We start from the raw sequence: 6,040 nt of genomic DNA, 5'->3' as shown, positions 1-6,040 counted from the left end.
AGGTTGTACTTTTCTTCAATTTGGTGTCCATCAAGTTCCATAAACTTGACCAAAAATTCCCAACAAATCGAGAATCATGATCACTTACAATAGAAGTAGGAAATCCAAAATGAAACCATACGTTTTGAAAGAAAAGTTGAGTTGTTTGGTCAGTTATAATTTGCTTTTTACAATGCATTAACATGCAGATCTTGCTGAACCTATCCATAACTACATACAAATAATCATGACCTTTCCTTAACAAAGGAAGACCTCCTACAAAATCCATAGAAACACTTTCCCATGGTCTTGACGGCACTGGAAGTGGTGTGTACAATCCTAGTTTCCTATTACTAGGCTTACTAACTACACACAATGAACAACCTCTTATAAAACATGACACACTTTCAAGCATACAAGGCCAATAAAAATATCTCTGAAGATTTTCCATTGTTTTACTTACACTGAAATGTCCAGCAATAAGAGAAGTGTGTGCTTCCCCTATGACATTTACTCTCTCTCCCTATGGAACACAAATTTTTCCCAAATGATACAACATATTATCATGTACAAGGTATTCTAATTCCTCAATTTGTTGGCCTTGACTCAATAAATACACCACTTGAAAGTCAGTGTCCTATGCGTATTGTTCAACATAACTTTCAGGCAAAACAGAATTATTCTCGAGTAGAATGGCTACATTTACAACTAGTCTAGAAAGCATATCAACAACTCTGTTATAAATGCCTTTCTCATACCTGATTACCAAGTGGAATTGCTATAAAGATCCCATCCAACAAAAGTGCCTTGACTGCTACAATTTGGTTTAAGATTATAGATATTACAAAGGTTGATGATCAATGTGAATAATGGTTTCTTTTCCCATCAAATAATGCTTCCATTTTTCCACACTTTGTACCAATGCATAAATCTCTTTATCATACGTAAGATAATTAATAACAGCATCATTAAAAATTTTAGAATGAAATGAAATGGGCTTACCATGTTGTAAAAGAACTGCACCCATGGCATAGTCACTTGCATCTGACTGTATTTCAAAGGGTTGTTTCAAGTCTGGAAATGCTAACACTGGGGCTGAACTGTTCTTTTGTTTCAAAGCATCGAATGCTTTTTTTTATTTGCCTCCCCACTGGAAGACAACCTTCACGCTGGTCAATGCATGTAGTGGAGTTGCTATGGAGGAGAAATTGGCAATGAACTTCCTCCAATACTACGTTGCTCCTAAAAGACTCCTTACTTTTGTGACTGATTTGGATATTGGCCAACCCACAATGACAGGAACTTCGGAGGGATCAATCTTCAGCTCACCTCCTTCAACTATGTCGCCCAAATACACTAAGGAAGTTTTCTTGAATTCCAATTTAGACATCTTTAGAAATAACTGTTCTTTTCTCATTATATCCAAAACTTTCCTAACATGCTTGACATGCTCTTCTTGTGATTTGCTAAATATCAAAAATATCATCTAAATAGACAATTACAAACCCATCGAGAAATGATCTCAAAACATCATTCACAACTCTCATGAATGTAGTTGGAGCATTGCAAAGACCAAAAGGCATAACCAACCACTCAAACAATCCCTGTTTTGTTTTAAAAGCAGTCTTCCATATGTCCTCCTCAGCTATTCTAACTTGATGTATCCACTTCTTAAGTCTAATTCAATGAAATACTTTGCATTTTTCAACTGATCTAGAAAATCATCTATTCTGGGAAGTGGGTATCGATTCTTTATTGTGATCTTATTTAAAGCTTGATAATCTACACACATGCACCAGTCTCCATCTTTCTTGGGTACCAATACAATTGGTGAACCACATGGCGAAGTAGAAGGATGGACTACTACTTCATCTAACAATTCATGGACTTGTTTTTTAATTTCTAAACTTTTCAGAATTGACATTCGATACATACCAATATTTGGGAGTGGACAGTCCTGTTGTAGGTGAATTTCATGTTGAATTCCTTTTTGTGGCAGAAATCACTTTGGTTCTTGAAACATGTCCCCATATAGATTGACCACATCAATCAATTCAGCTTTCAGCTTTACATCACAACCTACAAAGGATTCCTGCTCCATATCATTTTTCTGCTTGATCATGAGGAGCACGAGACTCTTGCTGGAATTAACCAGTCGTTTCATTTCACCTGTGCTTTCCAAAGATGGATTAAGTTTCCTGCGATGGTCTCTCACAGTGTACTCCACTCTTTTTTTTAACAAATCGTATTTGTTCTCAAATCTGTTGAAAACAGGCTTCCTATCATATAAATACGGACTTCCCAACACAATTCTTGAGATATCCAATGGAACAACGTCTAATTCAACTTCATCAATGAAATTACCTGTGATTCCAAACCTAAAAATACATTTCCGTGTGACCTGTCAATTAGAATCCTTGGTTATCCATCCCAATGGATATTGTTTGTGATGGGGCACGATTTCCATATTCATTTTCTTAACCAAATCCACAAAAATTAAGTTGGCTTGAGATCCATTGTCAAACAGTGTATCGATCCTTATATGTTTAGAAATAACTCAAATATGGAACAACTCAATCCAGTTTTCCTCATTTGAAATGTTGTGAAAGTAATTTGTTGCGCTGGTACTTGCTACGACTGCCTCTTTGCTTAATTTTTCCATGGATTTCCCTTTGGTGACTGTGGTTGCGATCTTGGTTTCATCTCCTGAGTCAGAACCCAAGTCTTGTTGTGCAATAGCATTGGTCTTCTGTTTCCCTTTATGGTTAAATTTCTTTGGTCGTAATTATGGATGAAGCTTCCAACAATGTGCTTCATCATGTCCTTCCTTGGAACAATTCTTGCATATGGGTATCTCCCCTTCTTTATTAACAAAATCATTTTTATTCTGCTTTCCTTTAAACTTCTTCCATTTTTCAACACTCTGAAATAGCTTCTTCTTACTTTCTTTCCTGTATATTTTTCCTTCTTTCTTCAAGGTGTGTAGCTTGGACACAGACCTCATCAAGATTCATGGGACTGAACATAAGAATAGTATGTCGAAGATAGCTATGCAACCCTCCTATGTATTTAATCAAGGTATCTTGTGACTGTAATTTTACTGCTAGCATAAGAGCTCTTTTCCAAAACTCTTGACTATACTCTTACACTTTTTGACGTTTCAACTGTCTCAAGTTTTGCCAATTCATAATGGCTTTTTGCATACGAGCTAAAGGGTAGAGCTGTCTTTCTATAGCAGCAATGAAATCAAACCAAGTAATAGAGATCTTACCATGTTTTTTGATCTCATCTTGAGTCCTTGGTTCCCACCATACAAGTGTTGCACCGTCCATTCTCAATGAAGCCAACTGAATCTTAATATCATCCTCTTGATGTTCTAAATTCTACAGTACACCTCCAAATCACGAATCTAGTTATCCAACTTCTCCATTGTACATAGGCAACTTGAATTTAACATCAAGCTTTAGAAAAGGTGATTTGACCCCTTTTCAAGAATGATGATGAGTATGAGTAATGGTGGTATTGGTGGAAGAGTGTAAATATTCTTTTGAAGAAGAATATGAAGAATATGGTGGAGATGGTGGAGGCTTGTCTCCATTCCCATTATTTCCTTTTCCTTTATCTTCTTTTCCATTACCTCCTCCTGAAGATCCTTCTCCATTGGGAAGCTTAGAACTTTCTCCTTGTATTTTGTTGTTCCTCTCTTCATATATGACCTTAACCATCTCTGTCATATCAAAGAAGGCCTTTTTGAAGGTCTTCTCATCTTCTGTCATGATAGGTTCTCCTTAATGAGACATGGTCTTTGAAGTCTCAGCTACAACTTGAGGTTGTATGGGTGTTGGAATATCAACTACAACTTCTGCAACTTGAGGTTGAACTGGTGTAGAAGACTTTGGAAACCTTGCTCTTCTTCCACTTGACCCAACTTCTAGGCTTTTAACCATCTTTCCTTCACCTCTTTTGAGCCATAACCTTTTGAGCATGACATAAACTTGCAAACAATTAAATCCTTCTTTCACAAAGAAAATATAGTAAGAAAAACTAGTGCTCTAATACCAACTTGATCTGAATTGGACCATATTAGTAACGTTGTGCTAATTCCCCATTCAGAAATAAACCCAAGATGCTTATCATGTGATTTTTCAAGTGCTTAAGTATTCAAAACTTGCATAATTAATAGATTCCTATGAGAGTTTCTTATGTAAATGTTATGAACAATTTAACATAAAAACATATGTTGAACAAAAAAATATATAATAGAAATGAACATCAATATACAAATAACAGCAAGCACATTATAAAGGAGTTCACCCCTCTTGGGCTACGCCTCCTTGGTCCAGTTTCCAATGGATTGGGCCTCTCTATTATTCTCAAATTACATCAAAAGTGTGTTGACAATGCTCAGGTGCCTCTGAAACCTGTCTCAAATGAGTTCAAAATAGCCAAAACTACTAGAATAGAATCTTTTTGCAACTAATTTGGATAAGAATTGAAGGAGTTATGACTTCTCCTAGTTCTCCCACTATTTGTTCCACAAAATGCTCCAAAACCGACAGAAAACTATAAATTAGACCCAAAATCCACTAACTAGAAAATAATTTCTCCATATCACGGGCCATATTCTGTTGGTCGTATCGCAGATCGCAATTAGTGGGTTTCAGCGGGTGGAATGTCTTGTTTACCAAGCAAAATGTTGTGATTGTGATATCGTGGACCCGCCAGAGTATTAAAATGTGACATATAACATTACTGCATTCGGGGTCTTTCACATTCGGGAATTAACTTGCGCCAGGGCCAATTTCTATTACTGTTGTGATTGAAGTAACTTTTCTGGGGTCGAGGCCGATGCATGTACGTCAATCCCTTTCACCGATTGCAATTGCTATTTAATAGCATCGCAACCCAACCTACCAGGGCTGATTTCTAACACCTTTTCAGCCTACCGCCGAGATATGCAATTCACGAGGGCTAATGGTGGGCTGCCACTTGGTGCCTCCTCATTAGTTGAAGACCTGCCACATCATCCCAATCCTGCCATGTAGGCAAGTTAAACCTGAACTTTGACTTGCTCTAAATTTTTCATACGAACTCGGATTTGAGTGTCGTTCACATCGTTGGATTCAAAATGACGAGTTTTTCAGTCTGAAGCTAAGTTGTAGAATATTCTGACACTTTGATTTTATAGCATAATTCTGAGCACCTGATCAAACAAGGCATGAGCCTTGGTTTTGAAGCCATGTGAAGTTTATGAGTCACTTCTTTCTATGGTACATCGATATTCGATTTACATCGACCTATATTATTTATTTCAATTTTCATTATTCTCACCAATGTAGATACACTCATTACATTTTGTTTGTATGTTTGCAAAGGGAACTACAAGATCAAGAAGACGAAAATAATTGATGAAATCAACAAAACATTCCTCCAAATAACCCAAGTCATGGAAGTAGATTGAGCACTGACAACAGTTTCACTGAAGAATGATGATGTTTTGGATATCAATGCAACCTGTTGTATTTTTTGAAATAATTTTCTGTGAAAATCAAGCATTTTGTTTAATTTAATGGACATAATGTCCCAACTGAAAGAGAAGGGGTTACCAATAATAATCTCATTTTGTATGACAAACAGCCTCTTATTGATATATACTAAAATACAATTTAATTTATTCTATTATGTTATCCAATGTCGTTGTGAAATGTTACACCACTGATTAAATATATGGATGATTAAATATTATAATGAAGAAATGTGAAACCTGATAATATAAAAAATCAATCCAAACATCATATATAAATAAAATAATAAAATTTTAATATATATGAATATTGTTATAAGATATATTTTAAATTTTTCGATAAATAACATATTTAAAAAATTACAATAATTACACTGTCATAGGTTGATCTTTCCAAAAAAGAGAAAATCTGATTCAAAAAATTGGTGTGTCTATAACATACAAAAGCATCAGTGTGCTTTTTTATATAAAATCATTGTGATGACATCTTTTTTCATTCCCAATTCCTTTCAAGAAAATGAGAGCATCGGTGCATTT

The sequence above is a fragment of the Pinus tabuliformis genome, chromosome 3_1 (assembly GCF_031772625.1).
Source record: "Pinus tabuliformis cultivar Carrire ecotype Pingquan chromosome 3_1, CPIR1, whole genome shotgun sequence".
NCBI classification, from domain to species: domain Eukaryota; kingdom Viridiplantae; phylum Streptophyta; class Pinopsida; order Pinales; family Pinaceae; genus Pinus; species Pinus tabuliformis.
Note: the sequence above shows the minus strand (reverse complement) of the source record.